General features: G+C 35.4%; 1 protein-coding gene across 1 annotated transcript in view; it reads right to left on the reverse strand.

The window, feature by feature from the left end:
• The window catches only part of LOC126968462 (zinc transporter foi), a 49,446-nt gene extending 37,497 nt beyond the window's left edge, over nt 1-11,949 (reverse strand). Inside the window, exon 1 of the mRNA XM_050813512.1 lies at nt 11,748-11,949. The gene's annotated coding sequence lies outside the window, so the exon portion shown is untranslated. The remainder of the gene's footprint in view (nt 1-11,747) is intronic.
• Between the last annotated feature and the right edge of the window lie 3,423 nt (nt 11,950-15,372).

The following is a 15,372-nucleotide window of genomic DNA, read 5'->3' on the forward strand; positions in this document are numbered from 1 at the left end:
ATATTTTGCCGCCTAACAATCTCGTAATATTTTTTTTAAAAGCAGGTAAAGAATCTTTAAAAATATCTACTTCACCACAGATGGAGTTATAAGTTCTTGATAGACGTGGTATGGGAGAAAATTGCTTAAGGTTAGTTTTGGCAAATGGCTGATGGAACAGGCCAGCTCCGACCTGCGCAAGGCCTTGGTACTCGGCGGGGAACTCGTAAGCTGATGGAGTGCACGAGTGATGGACTGTCGAGCTGATTTCTAATTATTTTGTATAAAAATATTAGATCTAGCATTTGTCGTCGAACAGAAAGACTTTTCAAGTTAAAGTGTCTCAACTTATCGCAGTACGATGGCAATTGCTTATGTAACCCACAAGAAAAAGCAAGGTGCCAGAACCGTTTTTGAATGCGTTCAACTCTTAATTGATGAATGTTGTATTGAGGAGACCAAACGATGCTACAGTATTCTAGATTACTGCGCACATAAGCATTATACAGGGTTATTTTAGTTGTTGGATTGCGGAATTTTTTACAGTTACTTATAATGAAGCCTAGCATTTTTGAAGATTTATTAATAACATTATCAATATGAGGCAGAAACGTTAATTTGTTATCGAAAAAAACCCCTAAGTCTCTAATATCAGTTTTATCCTCTAGAACTAAATCATTAATGCTAGATTATCAAACGTTCAATAGTCTTAAAACACGTTTTAACTAATATAGCTTTATACCTTCGAAAAGCGTTTTATTATGAATAAGGCAGTAAGTCTATAATCCTACTTATTATGAAAAGACGTTCCATTAGTTATGATTTTAACGGAAAATAATCTGCGATTTGACACACGCGTAGTCAAGTACGATACACTACACCGGCATATAGTTACATCGTTACGTAACGGAATATAAGCAGATTGCTGCAGTAAACCGATACCAAGATAATGCAAACATCTGCGAATTGTTGAAGACAGTTCAAATTCGTTGCTCAGACAATAATTTATTTTATAATTTATGATAAAATTTTACATTCAGTTTGGGACTAAACACGAAGTACTTCCTATCCCGAGTTTTTATTTTTATTTTAAAAGTACTTTTATTGAAATACTAAAATCGATAGCTGCTATTCTAATCATAGTCGATTGAGTGGCATCATCAAAAAACATTTAAAAAGATTAATTAAGTAATGATTAACAATATTAAACAATTAAATACTTTGAAAAAGTGCTGCGAAAGTGACTTATATGGACAAACGAAAATTGCGTTCCAAATTCAAATGGTCCAATGATAAATTAATTTCACTTAATTCATATCTGCACTATAATAGTTTTCAACTAACCGCGTGATTATTTGAGTTACTGAAACTTTGCTCGCAAGTATTAGTAGTCCGAAACGTACTCTTGACGAGTCGAGGAATTGTACAAAATAGGAGATCAACACTTACCATCGCATCGGCAAGTAATCCCAATTAACACTAGAACCACAATCAACGCTCCACATCGATCAACTGTCGTCAAGAACAAGGCTAGTCGTTTATATCGAAAAGCGCGGGAAGACCGACCAATACGGAAGCAGGAAAGATGTGTTTTTACAGTTCCAAATTCAAACGCTCCATTAGGCAAATTTATTAGCGCCTTTGTTGGATTGTTTTTTTTCGGTCAGTCTGCTTTTGTCTTTTTTGTCTATGTCTGTTTAACAATATAAAGGTACTTTAGTACCTTATTAGTAATTAGTGCGGTAGATTTCAAAATTCGGTATTTATTTACATGCACACGAGATTATCAAGACAAATTCAAATATTTGCATTCAAAAAGCACTCGCTGAACGTCTACTAATTCTGCGATTTAAAAAAAAATGCCTCTTTGGCAAATTGGCAACAAACAGTATTCTTTTGGCTTGAATTTCTCCAGGTCGTATCGGTTTGGGAAACTACAGCTAACACTACAAAGTGGTTGTGGAAAACGAACAGCAGATATCGTGATGTACACCGAAATTGCCGAAATCGTCCAGAAATAAAGCACCGCCAAACAAACAATTTCCCCATGATGTATGCAGTTAAACGTAGGGAGTCCTAACATCTCAATCTGTACGTAAAGTGATCCATCAATGATTAAAGTCACTATTCGTTGCTCCAATTAAGGCCGTGTATGGTATAATAGGTCTTCTGTTACCGAAATTAAACTCCTTTATTGGGTTCATTTTGCGTGCAGAATTGGCCATCATATTCCTAGGATGTTAACAGAATTCTCGGAACGACCTTGTATTTTTGATCACTTGTGCCCGTTGTATGAATAGACTCATGATCGTCTCGTGTTTAACCAGACTTCCTCTGCACTGGGGCAACTCGTTACGCCTATTCGGTAGAGGTGTTTACTTGGTGGTATGTACGCGCAGATCAATAACATTCATTTGGCTAAGCTTTGTCGTATAAATTATGGCAATATAGGATGACCAGGTCACACCTGCATTCCAATGTGAATTGGCATTTTGCCACGCAGTTTATTGCGTCAGTTTTGTCAGGACGTTTCGAGACACAGCGTCTGCCTTACTATTTAGATGGAATGGATACTTTATTACATATTTTCTGGAATAGGAGGATAAGCAACCTCGAGGTTGAGAACCTGTTGACCATAGATTTAAAAAATTGTTGCCAAAATTTCTCTGATACATTCATTCTTTATTGTCTTCGATTAAACGTGTGGTCTTATTTATGTTCAGAATGATCGTCACATTTATCTCGTAACAAATTCCTAGGCACCGAAGCCACGCAAGTGTTGGAGAATATTATATAAATTAAAACCCTACTGTCACAAAATCTATTCAGTCCCAGTTCACGTAACGTATTGTGCCAAATGAATTGCTCACTATCAGTTCAGTAAGTTTAATTTCGTCAACCTATCGCTGGAAGAATCTGCCAAAGTATTTTATCTCGAAACGCGACTGTCGCCCAGAATAGATTTCGGTGTATTAATCCGTGAGTTTGTTGGAATCTCGCCTGTCGCTTTCATTTCCAACAGATTACCTCAGGTGAGCACACCTAGATTGAAAAGTAACAAACATAGTTGAGGCAAGCTATGGTTGACCCATGCATCATGCTCGGGAACGGGCGCTACGTAACTGAATGATCTTGGCATCGAGAATTCTGCTTCTGTTGTTAAATTTAAATATATATTTTCTTTCAATACTACAAAATATATTTTAAACATTCGCATACTATTACGTATTGTGTGAATTTATCCATCATCTAATCACTAACTCTTGAGTTTTTAATGTAAAAAAGGGAAAGACGGGCAAGTGACTCACGTGCAGGGGATTGGTGAGGCAACCCCCCATGGACATTCACAAAACCAGGGATCAAGAGGTGCGTTTCCGGCCTTTAAGGTACGCTCTTTTCTTGAAGGTCCCTAAGTCGAGGCAAGATAATTTAAAACCCCGCGCGGTTGTGGAATGCTAGAAGTCAACGTGACGCGGGTGTTATTTAGCATCAACCCGAACAACTCTGAGGACTCCCCGTGATAAATGCGGTAGAAAATGCAGAGAGAACCCACATCTCTACGCAACGCCACAGAATCAAGCGGATCAGAGATGACTTGATCGTCGATGATGATCCTCTGCAGTACTCAATTTTTCCTGAGATTATTTTAAAATTTACATAGATTGTACTTAATTTCTTTTGGAAATGAGTTTCTTGCAACTTTTGCTCAATAAAGCTCAACATATCCGAAGTGGTAGTAAATGGTAAAACTCTCCGTCAACTCGTTCGTTACTTTTGTTAATTTATAAGCTGATTTTGTCAAGGCAAAATGACTGCGAACGCGAAATATCTTTATGAAATTGTGGGCATTTTACTGTCGTCCACAATTAGTGTCAGACTGAAAGTAAAATGGTCTTCCCACATGTATTCGTCAGCCCCGAGTCGTACAAACACGACCATTGCGACCCAATGTTTTGAGCTGATACTGGGGTGCACCAGACCAGAGCAAACTGGTCGCTCGGGATCGACGTCCAGTATTAGGATACTAGCCGAGGCATTAATTGTTGTCGAAGAGTGGAAGCAACAACTAGACTTTTTTCGTGGTTAACGCGCAAACTTGAGTCTTCAGGGGATTCAATTGAACATTTCATTGAATTTCGCATACTTCCCGAGAGGCAGGAACCCTATGGAAGATGTAGTAGTTTCTTTCGGATCTGGTCGATGGTTTCTCCAGAGAGACCTGCATGGTCGGCCTATACGGTATCTCCTGTACTGCCATCTACATAACAATGCATGTTAGAGGCGATATCATTAGCACGCGTAAGAATAGTGTAGGAGATAGAACAACAGTAAGCCTTGGGGACTAGACAGGAAGAGACGGCAGGGGCCGTCAAGTGATAGATGGTGACCTAACCCTTTAAGTTTGTAATAAAGTTTTGATTTCCTATACATAAAGTAAAATAGTGTATCATAAATATGGTCCACTTACGAAAAAGTGCGTTTTGTCAAGCAGCCGTTTTCTCGATGTAAAGGTATATGCTGCGCGATGGTACCCGGAACACAAATATAAAGGTCCACGTAGTATGTGAAAAGTGGGTCTCGAAATCTAGAGCGCTGCCAGTTAAGCGGATAACTGGAACGCAAAGCCCACGGGTTTCGGGTTCGAGCAATACACTACGACAACGATCTCGCGAGGGATCTGATCGTCGACATGAAAAAGTGCACGTTGTCTCGCAGCCGTTTTCACGATGTAAAGGCAAAGGCTCCCTCGTAGCATGCGATGTGCGAATGCCAGTTAAGCGGTCATGTGGAAGGCAAAGCCACTATGCCTTTGAAGATATTATGGGTCATCAACAGAGCGATGATGTTCTTCAAACCGTCCCACATTCTTAGGTTCTACGAGGAGCAGGTTTAGCCAAACATAGAGTATTGCTCTCATCTCTAGTCAGGTGATAACCGGTACCACCTCAAACCATTTCATTTAAATAAATGGAAATCCAGTAATCGGTGAAAATCCTGATCACTTCGCGGTGTGTCTTCTACCGCAATAATCACGGGGAGTTTTCCGACCTATCTACCTGACGCCGAATTTCACCTTCACACGACACGTAACAAACTTGGCTATGAGCCTCACCACCAGGACATGTGGCATTCTTTCATAGTGTGGTTTTCAACTTTCAGCCACTATAGAACTGAGTTTTTTATGCAGTGTATCCAGGAAGAAGAGGAACGACATGGGTACATTAAAAAAAGCGCGTTCACCTTCCTAAAAAGCCAGCCACGATCCATAGAAGTGAAAACTTAGAACTTTTTGTATTAAAATTTGAAACTTCAGTAACTATGTTTAAAAACAATTAAATTTTTAATTGCAATTTATTTTTTAAAGTTCTTTTCCATAATATATTAATCAACCAAAAACCTTATTTCAACAATGCACAGTAGGTATAAGCATTGCACTTTATATACACAGCACAATACGTCAGCTACATAGTTACAGATATAATACTGGTATGAGCAATTCGGTGACGCGAAATGACGAGATTTCAACCAACCCAAAAATTGTCGAACTTAATTTAAATTATTTAATTTAATTCAATTAATTAAATCGCGTGCGCCGGCCATCAGCATGTCGGTGGCGCGAACCCATAAGATTTTCACCTACCAAAAAGTACCCAACGCGGCTAAAGAAGTTCTCACTTCAAAAATACGGCCATCATTTTGGGATGAAGAAACTAATTTCATTGATATCCACTACTGGGATTCGGTAGGTACCATTGAGTGACGTTGCGAGTTATAAATAATAGTGACGTTACATCGCTGGCCCACTGACCTATACACACGAAATAGACACACCCACGCCGCGCAATGTAAACGCTCGTTTTCGTTACAATATTATGCAACATTTGCTCATCACAGTTTTGCATAGAAACAGCATCAGTTTGTGAATCAATCCATTGCTGGGAGCCCACTTCAACCATGGATATACCATCCATGATGAGTTAAAATGACATTGCTCGTGGCGGCGTCGTGGGGCGGGTCGCTTCCTTTCCGGAGATACGGCGAGGGAAGCGATGGCTGATCCTTGCGTAGAGTTCGTGAACGGGTGCCGCTTGTGTTACCTGGTCGATCCTGTTTATCTCTTCTTTTTCTTTTCGAGTTCTGCTTGCTTGTAATATAAAGTTTAAACATATAAATAACTTTATAAATTGACAAAATGCTCGTATAAACTCGTAACTATTTTGAAGTAATTTCTCTTAAGATTCTGATTCATTCTGAATTTAAAACGAAATTAGATTGTATTGTCACCAAAAAAGTAGGAGACCTATCTCAAATCCTACAATAAATGAAGATTTTTTTATATAAGAGGGGACAAGTGGGCAAGAGGCTATCGGAATGGGGAAGGGTGAGGCAACCGCTCATGGACATCCGCAACCACAGGTGTCTAGAGATTTTGAATATATTCAACAAAAATCCAAAAGGTCACGAGAATAGACTTTATCAACATGTGAAACTCGAAGCGAACCAGCTGCTCGACAAGGTTATTGTTAGACTCTATAGAACTTAGCCTTTCAAGATATTTTACAGGATTTTTTTATCGAAGAGGAGTACAAACGAACGTTTGCGCCAACGGATGTTAAATGCCCACCGCCCACATTCTGCAACACCAGAGGAATCACACCTTTTTTTCATTCCATTATTTACGATTTGTTGATATATAATATATAATCATTGAAAATGCAACTTCCCCCCGCCCTTAGTCGTCCGATCGCCCGTCCCATTTACCCGCCACCGGACCGCGCCATAATATCGCATCGACATTTTTTGTTATATTTTGTATAATTCAAACTATATCGTTATAAATTATGCCTTTGTGTTATTCTGATGTGTAAGCAATATTATTGTTGAGTTTCATTAAAATCCATTCAGTAGTTTTTGCGTGAAAGAGTAACAAACCTACATCCATACATTCTTACAAACTTTCGCATTTATAATAACTCTTTATATATATTATTATATAGGATTACAATAAAAACGTTAACAAATAGACATTTTGCTTATGAATGGTTTATTCGAACGTATAACAATTCCCGCCTTTATTTGCAAGGCTGCCTGACATTCGGAAACTACAGAATTATCATTGTATTGACAGTGTTGTCAGCGATATAATCAATATTTTGCATATTATTGGTTTATTCTCAGGTATAACGTAATACCAAGTTTATTTTTAAGGCTTTTAGGGTACAATATTGTACGATAGACCTCCTGTTCATGGTCACAATTATTACTATTCAATACAACGAACATAGTATCCGTGACCAATACTCCAAGGGCCGACAGTCCTTTTAGATGAATTATGTATAACATGAACATTTACGCAACATGAACTCACGCGCGATTAGGGATACATTTCAAAAAAAGTCTGGACTTTAAAAAAATCATCTCGTTTATCGTTTATCGATTTTGAAATTACCAGAGTAACGCATCTATAAAGAATGGATAACCTACCTACGGCCAGGAGGAAGGCATGACAGATTAGATTAACACAATTTAGGCCGGTGATAGTGCTATGCGGTTGACCGTAGCAATTAGCCGGTCCGGTTGGCTATATCTATGACGATGTATGAAGCCGATCTAAACGGTCAACCGAGTTACGGTTGCGGTTCTGCGGTCCGGTCGGGGAGAAGCCGGTCGTGCTGTAGGATCTATGAGCTGCGTGCACGCCGTGCAGTGCAACGCGGTTTGGCTACCGGAGCGATCGCATATATATTCGACTGAGCAAGTTCTGTCGATCGAAACGCAGCTGGAAAACGATGAAGGACTATGTTTCACGGTTTTCGAGTTTTTAGACATTTTCGAAAATTTCGTAAAATCACACCCTTCATCAATATTTTCGATGCTAAAGTACATAAAGCACAAAGACGGCGTTGGAAATTTAAGAACATCTTTGCGATAAGTAGGCTTGAGTGAAGAGAGTTGGTGTGGTAAGGGCGGAAGATTCTTGCTGGCTGTCTATACATGTGTGCCAGTGTGAGCAATCAGGGCTGGCACTTTTTTAGGTTAACTCATAATAATTATTTGAAATTTGACTAATCTGTCTCTGTTTGTTTATTTTTAACTTTTATTGTTTTCCATTGTGTAGCCCGTATATCTTATAGATGTATGATGATATATTGATGTCAGTGAAGTGGTGTACTTACTCAGGGCCTACTAAGCTAATGTTCTACTTTAGGCTGTGCACAAGTACTTTGTACATGGTAATAATACTGGTTTTTATTTCTAAAAAGGATTTGTGAAATAGCCAAGAAATCAAAGAGATCCACTCTTATTAACTTATCTAACTTTGCAATGAACTTACTTCTAGCATAATGTGACATTGGTACACCTTCAAAAAAGAAACACACCTTGAAAATTAGAAAATAATTTTTAAGTATGGGGAGTTTGTAGCTATATAGATTCCACTGAGAATTTTTTTAACAATAATAAACCAGTGGAACTCATATTAATAAAGGAAAGGAGGATATAAATATTAATCTCTACTTTCTAAAAAGTTTTTTAATCAATGACTGATTTCATTTTAAAAATGGAAAAATTGTTTATTACATGATACTTATAACTGTCTAAAATATCAGCTATAATGCATCAATAAAATAAAGGGTATTATTTTATTTATTTACCTAATCCCATTAAAGTATTAGTAATAAAAATAACTGAAAAATTTTGCATTTTTCTAATGAAACTTTCAATAAGTTTAATATTGTAACACATAAATACCCTACCTGTTACCCATATGTTGCTTTGCTTACTAATATTTTTGTTTGAGTAAAAATATTGAAACATAGTTACACACTTCAGTACCAACTTTCATGAAAGTGTAGAGTAGCTGTAAGACATTTGTAAATGAAACCCTTATTATTATTATTAAGGAGTCTCTTGCTATTATGCAATGCATGACAAAAGGTCAGGTTTATTACTTTAGTGTGCATGTCAATGTATGTCTTACAATGGTGATACAAAAGTCACTTAAATAGAGTGTGTGTACTGTCTATCTAGATGTATTTAAAATTATCTAAGATGAAACCATTGATTGTCATCACCTGACAAGCCAATTAGCACTTTATTGTATGTAGTAGTAATGTAACTCCACCAAAACTTACTTCAAACAGATCAATAGAAATCGAGCTCACCTATTGTGCCGCAGGTTTCATATATCAATATTATCATAGACAGTAAATTTACTTTTGAATGTCACATCAATCATATTGTCAAAAAAACATCCCAACCTCTTGGTTTTATTTTAAGAAATTCAAAGTGTTTTATTAAAATGAAAACATTAAAAATTCTTTACTACTTCTACTTTGGCTTGATTGGATCACTTTAACTACTGCAACGTCCGATTAATGACAGCTGGCAGGTAGCGGAACGTCCGATGACGCGATTAAGATTATCCGACGGCGAGCGCGAGATTCATCATTATTAAAAGCGATATAATTACCTAACGACTCCACCTATGGCTATATAAAAAATACATTCAAGTAGTTAAAAGTATAGAAAATCAACGTGTAAAATCATAAATTATGTTTTTGAACACAAGTTATATATAAATAAAAGGTTAAAGCTCGAGATTATAGGTAGAAATGTGATAACATTTTCATTATATTAAGTTTTTATGTAAAATATTAGCGCACACATTAATAAAACTTGATTATTATTGAAATAGACTATATAACCTATTTTTTGATATTAATATGTCATTACTTCGACTTACGGGATTGTTGCATTAAACTAAAATAAAGCACCCATTCTTAGTATATACCTACAATTTATCTGCGGAATGCACAAGTAAAACGTGAAATACTTGGTTGTCTCAATACATCCAGATTATTGAATATTATAAACATTATATTTATGATATTTTGTCCCTATTACAAGCAATGATTTACTGTTAATTTATTGGATTACAATAAAAATTTGATATTTAAACCAAATCGATAAAGTAGTATCGATCATACTGTTATAACTTGTCGATTTAATGTCGTAAGAAGAATTTTATATGTAATTTGTAGATAAAATCGGAAACTAGATATCATGAGGATTAATTTCATATATAAAACAAATATAATACGTAATTAAAATATTACACTTACATGATAAACAAAACAATAACAAAACACTTGACACTACAAAAATAAACAAATGACAATTCCCCCCGCAAAGCGATTTTCACTTAATTATTTCTTTTAATTTTTGCTCGGATACTTGATATTTAAAGATAAGCCTATTACAATTACTTACCATAGAGTCTTAAAAATCGTATTTGACAAGCTAATTCACTCATACTACAGATTATAACACAAAATAAATACGCAAGTCGACTGGGCCACTCTGGTTGCCTGGACGTTTGACTGTCTAAAGAAAAAAGCCGCTCTAGTTGCCCGGACGTTTCAGTAGTTAAATATTGTATCAAGTCAACCATAACTATAATAAATACAAAAATAGGCTAGAAAATATTCAATGTAAATTTACCAAATTCTTCTGCTGAGCGTTTAAAATATGCAACACATGTTATGAAAACCGTTATAGCCGCTTACATCTATTAACTCCTACAACATAGAAACATTGCTAATGTTTCATTATTGGTAAACATAGCTCAATCTAAAACAAATTCTCCATATCTCCTTTCCAATGTAAGGTTAAATGTAACCATACCAGCACTCTTAAAAAAGGAACCTTCTCAGTATCCCAGTATTTGTCCGCAGCTATTCAAATATTTTCACTAAATTAGGGCATATGGAAAATATTGACCTATTCTGCTCTGACATACAATCAGCTAAAATAATTTTGGCTAATTGTAATTTAGGGCTGGATCCTAAATAGGATTCTATTTAATATAATCTAGTTTATAACTTTTGAATCTTATAAATGTTATACCTAGACTTAAGTGTGAAGTGTTGTAATTTAAGTTGATTTTCAACTTTTGGATGCTCATAAGTGACCCTTACTTGTTTACATTTAACTCTGTATTACAGCTGTATATAAATAAAGAGAGCAGTTAATCTTTCTAGCATGTTAACATGCTACTTACATTTTCACTTCCACACGAAAAAAAGGCCAAAGGGTACCTTTGGCCTTTTTTTTATGATTATTTGATGTATGGACCTCTATCTCTTCAACAAACATAACAGTTTTGTTGTGTATATAAAGAAGCACCTGGCTTCTATTTGATAAACTTTTATTTCATTAGAGGTTGTCAATACATCTTCATTCATTAGAATTACATTTTTATTATTTTTTGTCATTCATCACAGCCCATTGTTATGTCAACAATAACACAACCAAAAATTTAGGTAGGCAAAAAAAACGTCAACAAGAAAGTAAAGAACCAGTTACTAAGAAACTATTACCAACAATGAAATCCGTGAAAAAATTAGGAGAGATGTTATTGAAATAATAAAATCACATTCAACAATATTGAATGAAACAGCAGCTTAATTATTAGAAGACTGCCTATATTATTTAACTATCTTCCGCTGTAAAAACACTTCCTAGATTCAGAGCCTATTGTTGAAACAATATAAATAGTTCGCCACAGCCAATAGTTCTCACAATAATTTATTTGGCATGGGACTGATACACAAAAATTTGGAATTCCGCTTTGCCGGTCGCATCTAAGCGAAATATTATTTAACTCGTAACATTTAAGTCATAAAAGTAGTAAACAGAGAAAAGCGATATTAAAACCGGTGTCCAAATAAAGACATTTTTTGATGCTATTATAAAGATTTACTAACCTGTCTTGTAGAATCTTGTTTTACACTCTAATCAATGATTCTCCATTCAGTGTTTGTATTGTACACAATAAATGATAATAAACACCGCTTTTAGCACACAATTTGTGAATACAGGTACACAGTTTTTGCGAACTTTTATGACAATATAGAACTCTAAAGCCTGAGTCCTCAACTCACAATCTCCTCAGCAGCCAAGCACAACTCTATAAGAAAAAAGCGATTGTATGAAACGTGCAGTCACTGATAGATTGACAGATGACGGCTATAATCCTGTAAAAACCGAATTTCACTACGTCTGCAACTGTTCGCTTCCAAACTTAGACGGATTATACTCCATTGCCTATACTGTAATTACTTTTTCAAACTTATGTCAAATCACTGCACATTTCATAATAGACTAAATTTCAATTATTATTTTTACATAGGCAATCTCGTTTCTTATTACGTAGAATGGTTCTACGGTCTTCCACCCCGTGCCACTAAATAAATAAAAAATAAATACGTAGTACTTACATCCTCTTTGCTCATTGCAAAGATAATTTAACCATATGTAAATAAAATCATAGATTAACCATGCTACGTTCAGCTCAGTGGCAGTGCTCAGACAACGAAACCAAAAATTTAATCCTTTATAGGATATTAAATTACTTTTGTGATATTACTTATCTTTTGTTATATTAAGGTCCTTTAATAAATATATAATTAACAGTACATGCTTTTCCTTATTGTGTTTAATTTGTTAACGTTGTTCCGTTAGGAGTAATTTTAGCTATAATATGACAACACCTATGACTACTCCTGTCAAAACTATTGATAACTAGTATCCAAAGAATAAACTTCTCTTGGCTAGTTTCTAAAAGGGGCACGCGGAGACCAAAGAGATTTTAAGCACTACGTGCGGAGACTAGTGTCGAAAGGGCGGGAAACATAAATCGGTCGCATGTACTTTTTGATAATTTTTCATTTTATTTTGAATTTCATGTAAATTTTTATATATTTGGATCAGATAAGTTGTAGTTTGTATATATTTTAGTAGCTAGTTTGTATAAAGTTTAAATTTTGTTTATTTTGTATAAATTTAATCCTATTGTTAAGTCTTCTTTTCTACACTTTTCTTTCATGACATGATATACAGTATCACCCAGGGGGTCCCAGTATGTATATCATACATACGGGGGGGACAGGCCCCGATAAAGGTCATGTAGTGACAATCACGAATATTGACGATAGTAGTACAATGGATACAGATGGTTCTATTTCTCAGACATCTAGTGGCCGTAAAAGAGTGTCAGCTCGGCCCAGAATCTGCAGGCACTGTAATAAAAGACGAAAACACCGTGGCGATAAGAAGGATATTAAGGAAAGTTATTGCCAATGTGTAGAAATTAGTGATAAACAAATTCTTTCCAAAATCGATTCCTCCAATAATTCTTGTATAGTAGTAGAGACCAAACTAAAAATGACACTCCACCACAGCCACAGCCCCCTGTTGCAAGGCTGTTATATAACTCATTCGATGCTGCTCCTTATGTTGTACACGTTCAAAAACAGTTTTCATCTCCCAACGATAATGCTACTTTATATCCAGTTACAATTGGACGCTTTCTCAAAAGAAATTCTGTTAAAAATATTGTGAATGGAAGTTTAAAAAAGGATAGGCCGGAATAGGTTAACCATTTCTTTTTCTAAGCACCAAGATGCAAATGACTTTGTTGAAAACAAAAATTTTAAAAGTGAAAAATATAAGGCTTTTATTCCATCATTTTCTTTAAGCAGAATAGGAATAGCCAGAGGAGTACCAGCTGAATGGTCCGAAGAGGAAATAAAAGTTAATGTTTCTGTACCTGCGGCCCAATCATAAAAATTAGGAGATTCAAACGGAAGATGATGATTCATGGACAAAACCATCTTAAATGTACTGATTATGTAATGTTTACTTTTGATGGACAGTTTTTGCCTAGACGAGTTTATATGTACTACACTGCTCTTATAACTGTAGACTCGTATATCCAGAAATTCATTTTAACACAGATTTAAATAAGCACGACATTTGTACTTTTCATTTAATCTTCTTAAAAATACTATTTGGGTTCATTACCATCATATTTACACAGACGCGTCTAAACACTCCTCCTCTGATCCTCTTGGTGTAGGTGTCTATCACGCTCAATTTAAATTATTATAGAAAATGAAACCTCCTCCGGAAACATCGGTGTTTACTGGGGTATGTTACGGTATTTTCAAGTCTATTGAATTTATTATTCTATTTAAACTTCCAAAAACAATAATTTTCTCTGATTCAAAAAGTGCCTTACAGCCTCTCAATAGGTTCCCATTTTAATCAAAAAATATTTCTTCTGTTGTCATTGAAATAAGAAATCTATTAAATAAATGCAATCACTTTGGTCTTTCTGTGTTGTTTCTATGGATCCCTAGCCATAGGGACATTCCTGGTAATATAAAAGCAGACCAACTAGCTACTGAAGCCGTGGACGATGGCGATATTTTCCCTTATAAAGTTTATTGCCAGGATCTAGGTGCTCTTCCTGTTGTTCACCTTCAGGATTGCTGGAATAGACTTTGGACTGAAACAATTAAAAGGCAGGAGATATTTTAACCTTCAGCCACTTATTTCATTCAAAGCATAGTTTTTCCATGCCAAATGCAATAAAGTAGTATGTTATTCTATCATAAGAATGCGTTTGGGTCATGTTTGTACTCCTATTCATTTTAATGGATTAGGCATTGTATCTACTGCCATGTGTGAATGTGAATCCGATAAATGTAATCTAGATCACATTTTCTTTTCATATCTTCTATACGAACGTTCCTCATTACTGGATGATCTAATATCTCATAATATTCCTTTTCCTTCCTGTATATCCGGTATAATTATGTATCCATGTAAATTTTCTAAAATATTATCATCTTTCATCCTTCAGAACCACATTAAAGTTAAAATATTTGATGTGTAAGTGTATATATGTATGTTAGCTTTTTACACTGTATGTTGTGTACATAGCTTAATGTACGAGTATGTGTACGCCACCTATCAAGTATGACGTTACACATGAAGAATGAAATTGACAGGAGCACACCGGAGAGAGAGAATTTAAGCCTGCATGTGGAGGGATAGGTATATATCTAATTGTATACAAGTAATGAAAAGAAATAATTTTCACAAAATAACTAGCTTAACTCAAGTAAAGTAATTCAGTGTCAATCTACCAAAATATTGGAAGTAAAAAACCTTTAATTGTCGATTTTTCTATTTTTAGGTTAGTAGATTCACAATGTGTAAATATTTTTGAGTGTTTTAATTGTATAATAACAATAAATATTTATATTTTTAGATAAATCAAGTTGTGCGTTATTTACTACAGTATCATCTAACATATTACATGTATATTTATGATTTTTTTACTATCCTATCTTTTAACCTTTCCGCATCGGCGCTCTCCTTACACCTCTGAACGCCTTAGATCGGCAAGTGGTCGGCGATCGCAGCGTTTTCCCCGTGCGTATTATTTTACGTGTAATAATAAAATGCTTATAACTATGGTGATTTGAATGACTGTCACTGAAAGCTATTGAAACAAGCTATAAGACCATGTATAAATGATTC

Source organism: Leptidea sinapis, chromosome 15 (assembly GCF_905404315.1).
Source record: "Leptidea sinapis chromosome 15, ilLepSina1.1, whole genome shotgun sequence".
NCBI classification, from domain to species: Eukaryota; Metazoa; Arthropoda; class Insecta; order Lepidoptera; family Pieridae; genus Leptidea; species Leptidea sinapis.